Here is a 15,323-nt window from a genome sequence, read left to right on the forward strand (position 1 = left end):
TTCTTTTTATGGCTGTGTAATATTCCACTGTATATATGTACCACATCTTCTTTATCCATTCATCTGTCTATGGACACTTAGGTTGCTTCCATGTCCTGGCTACTGTAAATAGTGCTGCAATGAACATTGAGGTACATGTCTCTTTTTGAATTATGGTTTTCTCAGGGTATATGCTCAGTAGTTTGCTGGGTCATATGATAGTTCTATTTTTAGTTTTTTAAGGAACTTCCATACTGTTTTCTCCGTAGTGGCTGTATACATTTACATTCCCACCAACAGTGTCGGAGGATTCCCTTCTCTCCACAACCTCTCCAGCATTTATTGTTTCTAGATTTTTTGATGATGGCCACTTTGACTGGTGTGCAGTGATACTACATTGTGGCTTTGATTTGTATTTCTCTAATTATTAGTGATGTTGAGCATCTTTTCATGTGTTTGTTGGCAATCTGTATGTCTTCTTTGGGAAAAGTCTATTTAGATCTGCCCATTTTTGGATTGAGATGTTTGTTTTTTGATATTGAGCTGTATGAACTGTTGTATATTTTGGAGATTAATCCTTTGTCAGTTGCTTTATTTGCAAATATTTTCTCACATTCTGAGGGTTGTCTTTTCATCTTGTTTAAGATTTCCTTTGCTGTGCAAAAGCTTTTAAGTTTCGTTAGGTCCCATTTTTTAATTTTAATTTTTATTTCCATTATCCTAGGAGGTGGGTCAAAAAGGATCTTTCTGTGATTTATGTCATAGAGTGCTCTGTCTGTGTTTTCCTCTAAGAGTTTTATAGTGTCCTGCCTTACACTTAGGTCTTTAATCCATTAGGGGTTCATATTTGTGTATGGTGTTAGGATATGTTCTACTTTCATTCTCTTACATGTGGTTGTGCAGTTTTCCCAGCACCACTTATTGAAGAGGCTGTCTTTTCTCCATTGTATATTCTGGCCTACTTTATCAAAGATATGATGACCACATATGCATGGGTTTATCTCTGGGATTTCTATCCTGTTCCATTGATCTATATTTCTGTTTTTGTGCCAGTACCATACTGTCTTGATTACTGTAACTTTGTAGTATAGTCTGAAGTCAGGGAGCCTGATTCCTCCAGCTCCATTTTTCGTTCTCAAGATTGCTTTGGCTGTTTGGGGTCTTTTGTGTTTCCATACAAATTGTAAAATTTTTTGTTCTAGTTCTGTGAAAAATGCCATTGGTATATTGATAGGGATTGCACTGAAAGTGTAGATTGCTTTCAGTAGTATAGGAATTTTCATGATGTTGATTCTTCTAATCCAAGAACATGGTATATCACTCCATCTGTTTGTATCATCTTTAATTTATTTCATCAGTGTCTAAGAGTTTTCTCATACAGTTCTTTTGTCTCCTTCAATAGATTTATTCCTAGGAATTTTATTATTTTTTTTTACAGTGGTAAATGGGAGTATTTCCTAAATTTATCTTTCAGATTTGTTGTTGTTAGTGTATAGGAATGCAAGAAATTCCTGTGCATTAATTTTGTGTCCTGCTACTTTACCAAATTCATTGTTTATATCTAGTAGCCTTGTGGTAGCATCTTTAGGATTCTCTATGTATAGTATCATGCCATCTGCAAACAGTGACACTTTTATTTCTTATTTTCCAATTTGGATTCCTTTTATTTCTTTATTTTCTCTGATTTCCATGGCTAAGACTTCCAGAACTATATTGAAAAATAGTGGTGAGAGTGAGGAACCATAACTAATTCCTGATCTTAGAGGAAATGATTTCAGTTTTTCACAATTGAGAACTATGTTGGCTGTGGGTTTGCCATATATGGCCTATATCAAGTTGAGTAAGATTCTTCTATGCCTACTTTCTTGAGAGTTTTTTGTCATAAATGGGTGTTGATTTATGTCAAAAGTTTTATTTGCATCTGCTGAGATTATCATATGGTTTTCATCCTTCAATTTGTTTATATGGTGTAACACATTGATTAATTTTAGAATAATGAAGACTCCTTGCATTCCTGGGATAAACCCCACTTGATCATGGTGTATGATCCTTTTAATGTGCTATTGGATTCTGTTAGCTAGTATTTTGTTGAGGATTTTTGCATCTATGTTCATCAGTGATATTGGTTTGGAGTTTTCTTTTTTTTTTTTGTAACCTCTTTGTCTGGTTTTGGTGTCAGGGTGATGGTCCCTTCATAGAATGAGTTTGGGAGTGTTCCTCCCTCAGCTATATTTTGGAAGAGTTTGAGAAGGATAGCTGTTAGTTCATCTCTAAATATTTGATAGAATTCGCCTGTGAAGCCATCTGGTCATGGGCTTTTGTTTGTTGGAATATTTTTAATCAGAGTTTCAATGTCAGTCCTTGTGATTAGTATTTTCATATTTTCTATTTCTTCCTGATTCAGTCTTGGAAGGTTGTGCTTTTCTAAGAATTTGTCCATTTCTTCCAGGTTGTCCATTTTATTGGCATAGAGTTGATTGTGCTAATGTCTAATGATCATTTTTATTACTTCAATGTCATTTGTTATTTCTCCTTTTACATTTTAATTTTGAGTCTTCTCCCTTTTTTTCTTGATGTGTCTGGTTAATGGTTTACTAATTTTGTTTATCGTCTTGAAGAACCAGCTTTTATTTTTATTGATCTTTGCTACTGTTTCCTTCATTTCTTTTTCATTTATTTCTGATCTGATATTTATGATTTCTTTCCTTCTGCTAACTTTGTTTTTTTTTTTTTTTTTTTTAGTTCTTGTTTCTCTAATTGTGTTAGGGGTAAGTTTAGGTTGTGTATTTGAAATTTTTCTTGTTTCTTGAGGCAGGATTTTATTGCTATAAACTTCCCTCTTAAAACTGCTTTTGCTGAATCCCATAGGTTTGGGGTCATTGTGTTTTCACTGTCATTTGTTTTCAGGTATTTTTTGAATTCCTTTTTGATTTCTTCAGTGATCTCTTGGTTATTTAGTAGCATATAGTTACCCTCCATGTGTTTGTATTTTTTACACATTTTTCCTATAATTGATATCTAGTCTCATAGTGTTGTGGTGGAAAAGATTCTTGGTATGATTTCAAATATCTTAAATTTACCAAGGCTTGATTTGTGACCCAAGATATGATCTACCCTGGAGAATGTTCCATGAGCACTTGAGACGAAAGTTTATTCTGTTGTTTTTGGAAGGAATGTCCTATAACATCAATTAAGTCCATCTTGTTTAATATGTCATTTAAAGCTTGTGTTTCCTTATTTATCATCATTTCAGATGATATGTGCATTGGTGAAAATGGGGTGTTAAAGTCCCCTACTATGTTTGTGTTACTGTCGATTTTCCACTTTTTGACTGTTAGTATTTGCCTTATGTATTGAGGTGTTTGTATGTTGGGTGCATAAATATTTACAATTTTTATATCTTCTTCATGGATTGATCCCTTGATCATTATGTAGTGTCCTTCTTAGTCTCTTGTAATAGTCTTTATTTTAAAGTCTATTTTGTCTGATATAATAATTGCTACTTCAGCTTTCTTTTGATTTGCATTTGCATGGAATATCTTTTTCCATCCCCTCACTTTCAGTCTGTATGTGTCCCTAGGTCTGAAGTGGGTCTCTTGTAGACAGCATACATATAGTTCTTGTTCTGTTACCCATTCTCCCTGTCTATGTCTTTTGGTTGTATCATTTATTCCATTTACATTAAGGTAATTATTGATATGTATGTTCCTATTACCATATTCTTAATTGTTTTGGGTTTGTTATTGTAGGTCATTTCCTTCTCTTGTGTATCCTTCCTAGGGAAGATCCTTTAGCACTTGTTGTAATGGTGGTTTGGTGGTGCTGAATTCTCTTAGCTTTTGCTTGTCTGTAAATGTTTTAATTTCTCCAGTGAATCTGAATGACATCCTTGCTGGGTAATCTTGGTTGTAGGTTTTTCCCTTTCATCACTTAAAATATGTCCTTCCTCTCATTTCTGGTTTGCAGAATTTCTGCTGAAAAATCAGCTGTTAACCTTAGGGGTATTATCTTGCATGTTAATTGTTGCTTTTCCCTTGCTGCTTTTAATATTTTTTTCTTTGTATTTATATTATTTCATTTTTTAACATAATTTTTTACCATCTTTATTGGAGTATAATTGCTTTACAATGGTATGTTACCTTCTGCTGTGTAACAAAGTGAATCAGTTATGCATACACATATATCCCCATACCTCCTCCCTCTTGCATCTCCCTCTCTCCCACCTTCCCCATCCCACACCTCTAGGTGGACACAAAGCACAGAGCTGATTTCCCTATGTTATACATCTGCTTCCCACTAGTTATCTATTTTATATTTGGTAGTGTATACATGTCCATGTCACTCTCTCACTTCATACAGGCTTACCCTTCCCCCTCCCCATGTCCTCAAGTTCATTCTCTATATCTGCGTCTTTATTCCTGTCCTGTCCCTAGGGTCTTAAGATTTTTTCTAACTTTTTTTTTTTTTTTTAGATTCCATATATATGTGTTAGCATACAGCATTTGTTTTTCTATTTCTGACTTACCTCATTTTGTATTACAAACTCTAGGTCCAGCCACCTCACTACAAATAACTCAATTTTATTTCATTTTAGGGCTGAGTAATATTCCACTGTATATATGTGCCACAGCATCTTTATCCATTCATCTGTTGATGGACACTTAAGTTGTTTCCATGTCCTGGCTATTGTAAATAGAGCTTCAATGAACATTGTGGTACACAACTCTTTTTGAATTATGGTTTTTTCAGGGTATATGCCCAGTGGTGGGATTGCTGGGTCATATGGTAGTTCTATTTTTAGCTTTTTAAGGAACCTCCATACTCTTGTCTATAGTGGCTGTATCAGTTTACATTCCCATCAGCAGTGCAAGAGGGTTCCCTTTTCTCCACACTCTCTCCAGCATTTATTGTTTCTAGATTTTTTTGATGATGACCATTCTGACTGGTGTGAGGTGGTATCTCATTGTAGTTTTGATTTGCACTTCTCTAATGATTAGTGATGTTGAGCATTCTTTCATGTATTTGTTGGCAATCTATATATCTTCTTTGGAAAAATGTCTATTTAGGTCGTCTGTCCATTTTAGAATTGGGTTGTTTGTTTTTTTGATATTGAGCTGCATGAGCTGCTTGTAAATTTTGGAGATTAATCCTTTGTCCATTGATTCATTTGCAAATATTTTCTCCCATTCTGAGAGTTTTCTTTGCATCTTGCTTATGGTTTCCTTTGCTGAGCAAAAGTTTTAACGTTTCATTAGGTTCCATTTGTTTATTTTTGTTTTTATTTCCACTTCTCTAGGAGGTGGGTCAAAAAGGATATTGCTGTGATTTATATCAACGAGTGTTCTTCCTATGTTTTCCTCTAAGACTTTTATAGTGTCTGGCCTTACATATGGGTCTTTAATCCATTTTAAGTTTATTTTTGTGTATGGTGTTAGGGAGTGTTCTAATTTCATTCTTTTACATGTGGCTGTCCAGTTTTCCTAGAACCAGTTATTGATAAGGCTTCCATTTCTCCCTTGTATATTCTTGCCTCCTTTATCAAGCATAAGGTGACCATATGTGTTTGGGTTTACCTCTGGGCTTTCTGTCCTGTTCTATTGATCTATATTTCTGCTTTTGTGCCAGTACCATACTGTTTTGATTACTGTGGCTTTGTAGTATAGTCTGATGGCAGGGAGCCTGTTTTCTCCAGCTCCGTTTTTCTTTTTCAAAGTAGCTTTGGCTGTTCACAGTCTTTTGTGTTTCCATACAAATTGTGAAATTTTTTGTTCTAGTTCTGTGAAAAATGCCATTGGTACTGTAATAGGGATTGCATTGAATCTGTAGATTGCTTTGCTAAGTATAGTCGTTTTCACAATGTTGATTCTTCCAATCCAAGAACATGGTATATCTCTTCATCTCTTTGTATCATCTTAAATTCTTTCATTAGTGCTTTATAGTTTTCTGCATACAGGTCCTTTGTCTACTTAAGTATGCTTATTCCTAGGTATTTTATGCTTTTTTTTTACAATGGTAAATGGGTGTGTTTACTTAATTTCTCTTTCAGATTTTTCACCATTACTGTATAGGACTGCAAGAGCTTTCTGTACATTAATTTTGTATCCTGCTACTTTACCAAATTCATTGATTAGCTCTAGTAGTTTTCTGGTAGCATCTTTAGGATTCTCTAAGTACAGTATCATGTCATCTGCAAACAGTGACAGTTTACGTCTTATTTTCCAGTTTGGATTCCTTTTTTTTATTTTTCTTCTCTGATTACTGTGGCTATAACTGCCAAAACTATGTCAAATAATAGTGGTGAGATTGGGCAACCTTGTCTTATTCCTGATATTTTTGGAAATTGTTTCAATGTTTTACCATTGAGAACGATGTTGGCTATGTGTTTGTCATATATGGTCCTTATTATGTTTAGGTTAGTTCCCTCTACACCTACATTCTGTATTTTTTTTTTTATCATAAATGGAAGTTGAATTTTGTCAAAAGTGTGTTTCTACATCTACTGAGATGATCATATGATTTTTCTCCTTCAATCTGTTAATATGATTTATCACATTGATTGATTTTCATATATTGAAGAATCCTTGCATCCCTGGGATAAACCCCACTTAATCATGGTGTATAATCCTTTTATTGTGCTGTTGGATTCTTTTTGTTAGTATTTTGTTGAGGATTTTTGCATCTATGTTCTTCAGTGATATTGGCCTATAGTTCTCTCTTTGTGACATCTTTGTCTGGTTTTTGTATCAGTGTGATGGTGGCCTAGTAGAATGATTTTGGGAGTGTTCCTCCTCTGCTATAGTTTAGAAGAGTTTGAGAAAGATGAGTGTTAGCTCTTCTCGAAATGTTTGATAGAATTTTCCTTTTAAGTTATCTGGTCCTGGGCTTTTGCTTGTTGGAAGATTTTAAATTACCGTTTCAATTTCATTGCTTGTGATTTGTCTGTTTACATTTTCTATTTCTTCCTGGTTTAGTCTAGGAAATTTGTACTTTTCTAAGAATTTTTCCATTTCTTCCAGGTTGTCCATTTTATTGGCATATAGTTGCTTGTAGTAATCTCTCATGATCCTTTGTATTTCTGCTGTGTCAGTTGTTACTTCTCCTTTTTTCATTTCTAATTCTATTAATTTGAGTCTTCTCCCTTCTTTTCTTGATGAGTCTGGCTAATGGTTTATCAATTTTGTTTATCTTCTCAAGTAATCAGCTTTTAGTTTTATTGATCTTTGCTATTGTTTCCTTCATTTCTTTTCCAGTTCTTTCTGATCTGATCTTTATGATTTCTTTCCCTCTGCCAACTTTGGGTTTTGTTTGTTATTCTTTCTCTAGTTCCTTGAGGCATTAGGTTAGATTTTTTATTTGATTTTTTTGTTTGTTTGTTTCTTGTGGTAGGCTTGTATTACTATAAGCTTCCCTCTTAGAACTGTTTTTGGTGCATCCCATAGGTTTTGGGTTGTTGTGTTTTCATTGTCATTTGTTTCTAGGTATTTTTTCATTTCCTTTTATATTTCTCAGTGATCTCTTTGTTATTTAGTAGTATATTGTTTAACCTTCCTGTGTTTGTAGTTTTTACATATATTTTTTCCAGCAATTGATATCTAGTCTCATAGCATTGTGGTCGGAAATTATACTTTATACAATTTCAATTTTCTTAAATTTACCAAGGCTTGATTCATGACCCGAGATATGATTTATCCTGAAGAATGTTCCATGAGCACTTGAGAAGAAATTTTATTCTGTTTTCTTTGGAAGGAATGTCCTATAAATATCAATTAAGTGCATCTTGTTTAATGTATCATTTAAACCTTGTGTTTCCTTACTTATTTTCTTTTTGGATGATCTTTCCATTGGTGAAAGGGTGTGCTAATGTCCCCTAGTATGATTGTGTTACTGCTGATTTCCCCTTTTACGGCTGTTAGCATTTGCTTTGTGTATTGGCGTGCTCCTATGTTGGGTGCAAAAATATTTACAACTGATTTATCTTCTTCTTGGATTGATCCATTGATGATTATGTAATGTATTACTTTTTCTCATGTAATAGTCTTTATTTTAAAGTCTATTTTTTCTGATATGAGAACTGCTACTCCAGCTTTCTTTTACTTTCCATTTGCATGGAACATATTTTTCCATCTGCTCACTTTCAGTCTGTATGTATCCCCAGATCTGAAGTGTGTCTCTTTTAGACAGCATATATACAGGTCTTGTTGTCATATCCATTCACCCAGTTTATGTCTTTTGGTTGGAGCATTTAATCCACTTACATTTAAGTTTGTCATTGATATGTATGTTCTTATTACCATTTTCTTAATTATTTTGGGTTTGTTATTGTAAGTCTTTTCCTTCTCTTGGGTTTTCTACCTAGAGAAGTCCTTTTAACATTTGTTGTAGTGCTTGTTTTGTGGTGCTGAATTCTCGTAGCTTTAGTTGTCTGTAAAGATTTTAGTTTCTCTGTCGAATCTGAATGAGATCCTTCCTGGATAGAGTAATCTTGGTTTTAAGTTTTTCCCTTTGATCACTTTAAATATGTACTGCCACTCCCTTCTGTATTGCAGAGTTTCTGCTGAAAGATCAGCTGTTAACCTTATGGGGATTCCCTTTTATGTTAATTGTTTCTTTTCCTTTGCTGCTTTTAATATTTTTCTTTGTATTTAATTTTTGGTATTTGATTAATATGTGTCTTGGTGTGTTTATCCTGGGATGTATCCTGTATAGGACTCTCTGTTCTTCCTGGACTTGATTAACTATTTCCTTACCCATATTAGGGAAGTTTTCAACTATAATCTCTTGAAATATTTTCTCAGTCCCTTTCTTTTTCTTTTCTTCTGGGACCCCTATAATTCAAATGTTGGTGCATTTAATGTTATCCCAGAGGTCTCTGAGACTGTCCTCGATTCTTTTCATTCTTTTTTTATTTATTCTGCTCTGCAGTAGTTATTTTCACTCCTTTATCTTCCAGGTCACTTATCCATTTTATTTTGCCTCAGTTATTCTGCTATTGATTCCTTCTAGAAAATTTTAAATTTCACTTATTGTGTTGTTCATCTTCGTTTATTTGCGCTTTAGTTCTATGTCCTTGTTAAATGTTTCTTGTATTTTCTCCATTCTATTTCCAAGATTTTGGATCATCTTTACTATCATTACTCTGAGTTCTTTTTCAGGTAGACTGCCTATTTTCTCTTCACTTATTTTTCCCTTGCTCCTTCATCTGCAGTGTATTTCTCTGTCTTCTCGTTTTTCTTAACTTACTGTGTTTGGGCTTGACTTTTCGCCAGCTGTAAGTTTGTAGTTCCCATTGTTTTTGGTGTCTGTCTGAAGTGGGTGAGTTTGGTTCAGTGGCTTTTGTAGGCTTCTTGGTTGAGGGGACTGCTGCCTGTGTTCTCTTGTGTGAGGCTGGATCTTGTCTTTCTTGTGGACAGGGCTGAATCCAGTGGTGTGTTTTGGGATGTCTGTGAACTTAGTATGGCTTAGACCGCCTCTCTACTACTGGGTGGGTTTGTTGTCCTGTCTTGCTAGTTGTTTGGCATGGGACGTCCAGCACTGGAGCTTGCTGGCCATTGGGTGGAACTAGGTCTTAATGTTGAGATAGAGATATCTGGGAGAGCTCTTGTCAATTGACATTACATGGGGCCACAAAGTCCCTGGTGGCTCTGTGTCCTGGACTCGTCTCTCAAACCTCAATGCTTTGGGCCTGACACCTGGTCAGATGTCCAAGACACTGCTAGCCACACGACTCAGTAGAAAAGGTAGAAAAAAAAAGGGAAAAAATAATAATAAAATTAAAAATTAAAATATAAAATTAAAAAAGAAGAGAGCCACCAAACCAATAAAGAAATCCACCAATGATAACAAGCTCTAAAAACTAACCTAGGATAAACATAAAAATCAGAAACAAATAAGTTGCAGAAAGCAAACCCCAAATCTACAAGTCCTCCCAAAGTCTACTGCCTCAATTTTGGGAACATTCGTTGTCTATTTAGGTATTCCACAGATGTAGAGTTCCTCAAGTTGTTTGTGGGATTTAATCCACTGCTCCTGAGGCTGCATGGAGAAATTTCCCTTTCTCTTCTTTGTTTGCCCAGCTCCTGGTGTTCAGCCTTGGTTTTGGCCCTGCCTCTGCATGTAGGTCGCCCTCAGACATCTGTTCCCTGCCCAGAAAGAAAGGGGTTAAAGCAGAAGCTGATTAGTGCTCTCTGGCTCACTCAGGCCTGGGAGAGGGCAGGTTATTGTACTCATAATTGGAATGTGGGGCAAGCCTGTGGTGGAAGTGACTGGAATGACATTGCAACAGCCTGAGGCATGCCGTGTGTTCTCCTGGGGACGTTGTCCATGGATCTAAGGATCCTGGCAGTGGTGTCCTGCACATGCTCCCAGAGGGGTTTGGGTAGTGACCTGTGCTTGCGCACAGGATTCTTGGTGATAGCGGCAGCAGCATTAGCATTTCATGTCCACCTCTGGGATCTAAGCTGATAGCTGTGGCTTGCACCTGTCTCTGGAGCTTGCTTAGGCAGTTCTCTGCCTTCTGTGGGCACAAGAGAAAGGAATCCCCTCTCCTTGCACACCCTGAAACAATGGTTTCTTGCCTTTTTGGCAGTTCCAGACATTTTCCCTGACTCCCTTCTGGTTAGTTGTTGTGCACTAGCCCCCTTCAGTCTGTCTTCATGCAGCCAACTCCAGTCCTCTCCTTGGGATCTTACCTCCAAAGCCTAACCCTCAGCTCCCAGCCCCCACCTGTCCTTGTGGGTGAACAGGCAAGCGTCTCAGGTTGGCGAGTGCTGGTCAGCACTCATCCTTTGTGTGGGTATCTCTCCACTTTGTCCCCTGCGCCTCTGTTGCTGTGATCTCCTCCATGGCTTTTCCCTTGCCCACACCCTGTCCCTGACAGTGAAGGGGCTCCCTAGTGTGTGGAAACCTTTCCTCCTTCCCAGCTCCCTCCCAGAGGTGCAGGTCCTGTCCTTATTTTTTGTCTCTGTTTTTTCTTTCTCTTTTTGCCCTACCCAGGTACGTGGGTGTTTTCTTGCCTTTTGGGAAGTCTGAGGTCTTCTGCCAGTGTTCAGAAGGTGTTCTGTAGGAGCTATTCTACATATAGATGTAGTTTTGATGTATTTGTGGGGAGGAAGTTGATCTCCACATCTTACACCTCTGGCATATTGAAGGTCTCCCCTAGACTATTTATTTTTAAATAAATAATATAAAGACTTTCCAGATCATATGGTCTCTATTGCAATTACTCCGCTTTGCCATTGTAGTGTGAAAACAGTTACAGACAATGTGTACACAACTTAGTGTGGTTGTGTTCCAATAAAACATTAATTACCAAAACAAGTGATTGGTCAGATTTGGCCTGTAGGCTATAATTTGCTGACCACAGATATATAACAATAAATATTTAATGGATTGGTCATATTGAATAAATAATTTAAAAAATGACTAGCATAATGCCTGGAGCATAGTATAACCACTGAATAAATTATATGATGATCATTAAGCAAAATGTGTTTTATATGGCATGTATTTACTTATTAATTTAATTGTATATTAATATTTACTTGGTTTTTATTTTATTTTAGGTTCTGTATAGTAAAATGTAGTCATGAGAGATAATAACTAAAAAATCAAGCATATTAAATAAATCATGAAAATAAAAACAATATAAAGAAAATTCTGCTTATAAGAGACGAACTGGTATTGTATTTAACCTCTCACCTTAAACAATTAGAGAACTGAGTACAATATATGAAACAACTACTTGCAGACAATGGACATCAGGCAGCACACAACTTTGATATGTTTTAGAAAAACAAAACAAATAAAATGAACACTTTGATTACCACAAAGTTGTTTTTTGCAAAAAGATTCACAAAATTTATAAGATCCTAGCTAAACTGATTGAGAGAAATACAAATTACAGATATTAATAACAGATCCTAAAAACATTAAAAGTATGAAAAGAGAATATTATAAACAATTTCACACCAACAAATTTACCACTTAGAATAAAAATTTTTGTTTCAAATTATTTTCAGTTAACCTAATTCTTCTTTCATTTACGTCTAACCTGCAGTTAAATTTATAAAGGAAGTTTTTGTCTGAATTTTTTTTTTTTTGTTTCCAAAGTTCTATTTTCTTTCTAAATGTGGGTAATTTAAAACAGTTTCTATTCTCTAGTTATTTTTACCTCACATTTTATTTATGTAAATATAGTGATACAGAATAGGACACTGTGGGACTCCTAGGCACAAAAGCCTTTCTTTGTCCCCCATTTCTTGATTACAGGAAATAGGCTTCATTTAGCCTCCATGACCTTCCATAATTAGGGAAGGGAGGGGCTGCAGAGGCAAGGGAGGAACAGTCAAAAGAAACAATAATGCAGGTTTGGAACAGGGTCCTTTTTCCTCCATCAAGGTGTATACATAACAATATTTTTGAGCTGTTTAGATATACTGAAACTCCCACCAGGGGGGAGAAATTAATGGTATTCTGGCCAATGGTATGCTGGCTCCTGGACTAGTTGAAACCAGGTTGATGATGCTGACTCCCACTTACCTCACTATCAACCAATCAGAAGAATGTCCATGAGCTGATCATGCCCTCATTGAACCGGTTACTGTAAAACTTCTCACTACCCCCTCCAAGTTGGGACACATAGTTTTTTTGTTTGTTTGTTTGTTTTTGGTACGCGTGCCTCTCACTTCTGAAGCCTCTCCCATTGTGGAGCACAGGCTCTGGACGCGCAGGCTCAGTGGCCATGGATCACAGGCCCAGCCACTCCGCGGCATGTGGGATCCTCCCGGACTGGGGCACGAACCTGTGTCCCCTGCATTGGCAGGCAGACTCTCAACCGCTGCGCCACCAGTGAAGCCCAGGACACACAGTTTTGAAGGCATTAGCCCCCTGTGGCCCCCTTTGCCTGGCAAAGCAATAAAGCTATCCTTTTCTACTTCACTCAAGACTCTCCAAGATTTAATTCGTTGCCAGGGTACAGAGGCCAGATTTGGCTTCAATAGTAAACAGTTGTTTAAAATCTGTGTTTGATTATACAAAATCTTAAATTTCTTTCCAACTTTTGTTTCTACTTGTCCTCACTCATAGTATCTTGTTTCCTTTTGAGTGAAAACTTATTTTTCTTAGAAAGTTATATAATTATTTGAAGACTAACATGAAAATATGCTCTTCTAGAAAGCACTTTCATCTGTTTCTGGCAAGCACGTGTTGTGTCCATTGTCCACTTTAAACTAAATTCATGGCTTGAACTTATTTGGACAACCCTGGAGACAGGAATTTGTGTTTCAATCTCAGCACTGCAAGCTGTGATTATGAACTCTTAGGATATAATTTCTCTTTTGATCTTCGCAGATGCAAGACAATTTCCTTTGTAGTCCTGGGTGTACGTGGTGAATGGAGAGTGAGAAACTATTCTGATTCAGTCTCAAATTGAGGGTGAAGCCTTTTGAGATACAATTTTTTCAAGGAAGTATGTTGTAGTTAGACTCCTGCCTTTTGGCAGGCCTTGAGCTATGCCTTGTTTCTCATGCTTTTCATAAAATGCGTGAATGGGATTTGAAGTCAGGTTTTTGACTCAGCTTTGCTACTTACTAACCATGAGTCTTTGGTCAAGTTAACTTTTCTGTGCTTCAGTTACCTCAACTGTAAGATTTAGGAAACAGTATATCTAATGAATATGATCATTTGCATTAAATGAGATTATATATATATATATAACTTATAGAAAATTCTGGACATATGAATAGTATTCAATTAACAATAAATGAATGGATATAGCCTTTCACCCAAAGTAATTTATGGTCTAGGAGGAGAGTTGCAAAATGTATATAAATAATTCTAATAAATCTAATCTGATATGCTCTAATAAAAGTGATACAATAAAGTTATAAAAGTTTATAAGAAGGAAAGGATATTTTATGAAAAATACCACAAAATACTTGTGGAAAAAAATCCATCACTATAGAAAAATAGTTATATTTTTATGTATTAAAATATTATAGAGACAAAAATAGATTTGTCACTTGCCCTTTCTCCAGCACTATTTAACAAGCCACACAGACAAACAGATGCAACAGATTTACAGGCAAACAGACCCTCTCACATATGTGTTCTAAATGGTTGCTGTGGATATCATGCTGTGACCTGCAGTTTGTTTATTTTGTGGTCTTTGTGTCTATGAAATTTATATATGTATAAACAAGTATTGAAGTCTTTCCCCAAATGTATAAAAACATTTGTACTTTAAACTTTTAGAAAAGTCATGGGCATCCACCCTTAAATATAGGGAAGAAGGCAAATTGTCTTATTTTATTATGATTATTATTATTACTTTTGGTCACAGCTTTGAAATTGCCAAGGGATAGTTCTAATGCAGCTCTGGCCACAATACCCTGGATGCCCTCCTCCAGCATCTGCCTTTAATCACAGACAATATGTTTGTGTTTAGAATCAAATGACTGCCATCATCTAGCATTAATGTTCTCTGTCACAGGGAGTTAACAACCCATTTGGGGAACACTCTCAGAGACTTTCAAATTCAATATTCTCTCCAAACTCCTGGCTTTTCATTAACCGTGCCATGTGGGTTTCCAAGGCATGATGCCCAATGGTATTATTTTTCCAAAGAGGTCATTGGAGAGAAGTTTTTTTTTTTTCTTTCAAGTGTATATTTCAGCACATCTAAACATGCAAACCTACCTTAGGCCCTATGTAGAAGTCTGAGTTCACAGATAGCCTACATTCAGGACTCAATCTGATTTTACAATAGAAAGTGCACATTCTTTTGGATTGCATAATATGTAATTACCCAGCACATGATTGAACTGAATTACAAACTGTTGTTGATTTTCTGCATGGCGCTTACTTGGCCCTTTGATATATATTTTCTCATTAGCTTTCCCCTGACTTATTTATGATATTGTTATGCATATAAAGGGCAGATTGCTGAAGTTCACATTGCAATGATCAAATTAGCAGTTGAAAAATTCATGGTTATGATGTGCAAATGATTCCTTGAGTGTTCTGAAGGTGTGTTCCAGTCTCCCCTGTAATTGTGAAGCTGTCAATTCTATATTTACAACACCTCTCACATCTATCCTCTCTTTACCTTTCCCACAACCACCATTTCAGAACCTCATCATCTCTTACCTGGAAAATCTCTTGCCTGTAATAATTTTCTAATCATTTCCATGCATACAGTCTAATCCCCTTGAAGTTCATTCTTCTTAGTGATGCAAGATTGATCATCCCAAATCACTATCCTGGTTATGCTACTTTCAAATCCAAGAGGAAAGATTTAAAAAGAAAGACACAGGAGAAAAGAAGGTAAGGCAGAAGGAATGAAATAA

Source organism: Stenella coeruleoalba (assembly GCF_951394435.1).
Source record: "Stenella coeruleoalba genome assembly, chromosome: 14".
In the NCBI taxonomy this organism is placed as follows: domain Eukaryota; kingdom Metazoa; phylum Chordata; class Mammalia; order Artiodactyla; family Delphinidae; genus Stenella; species Stenella coeruleoalba.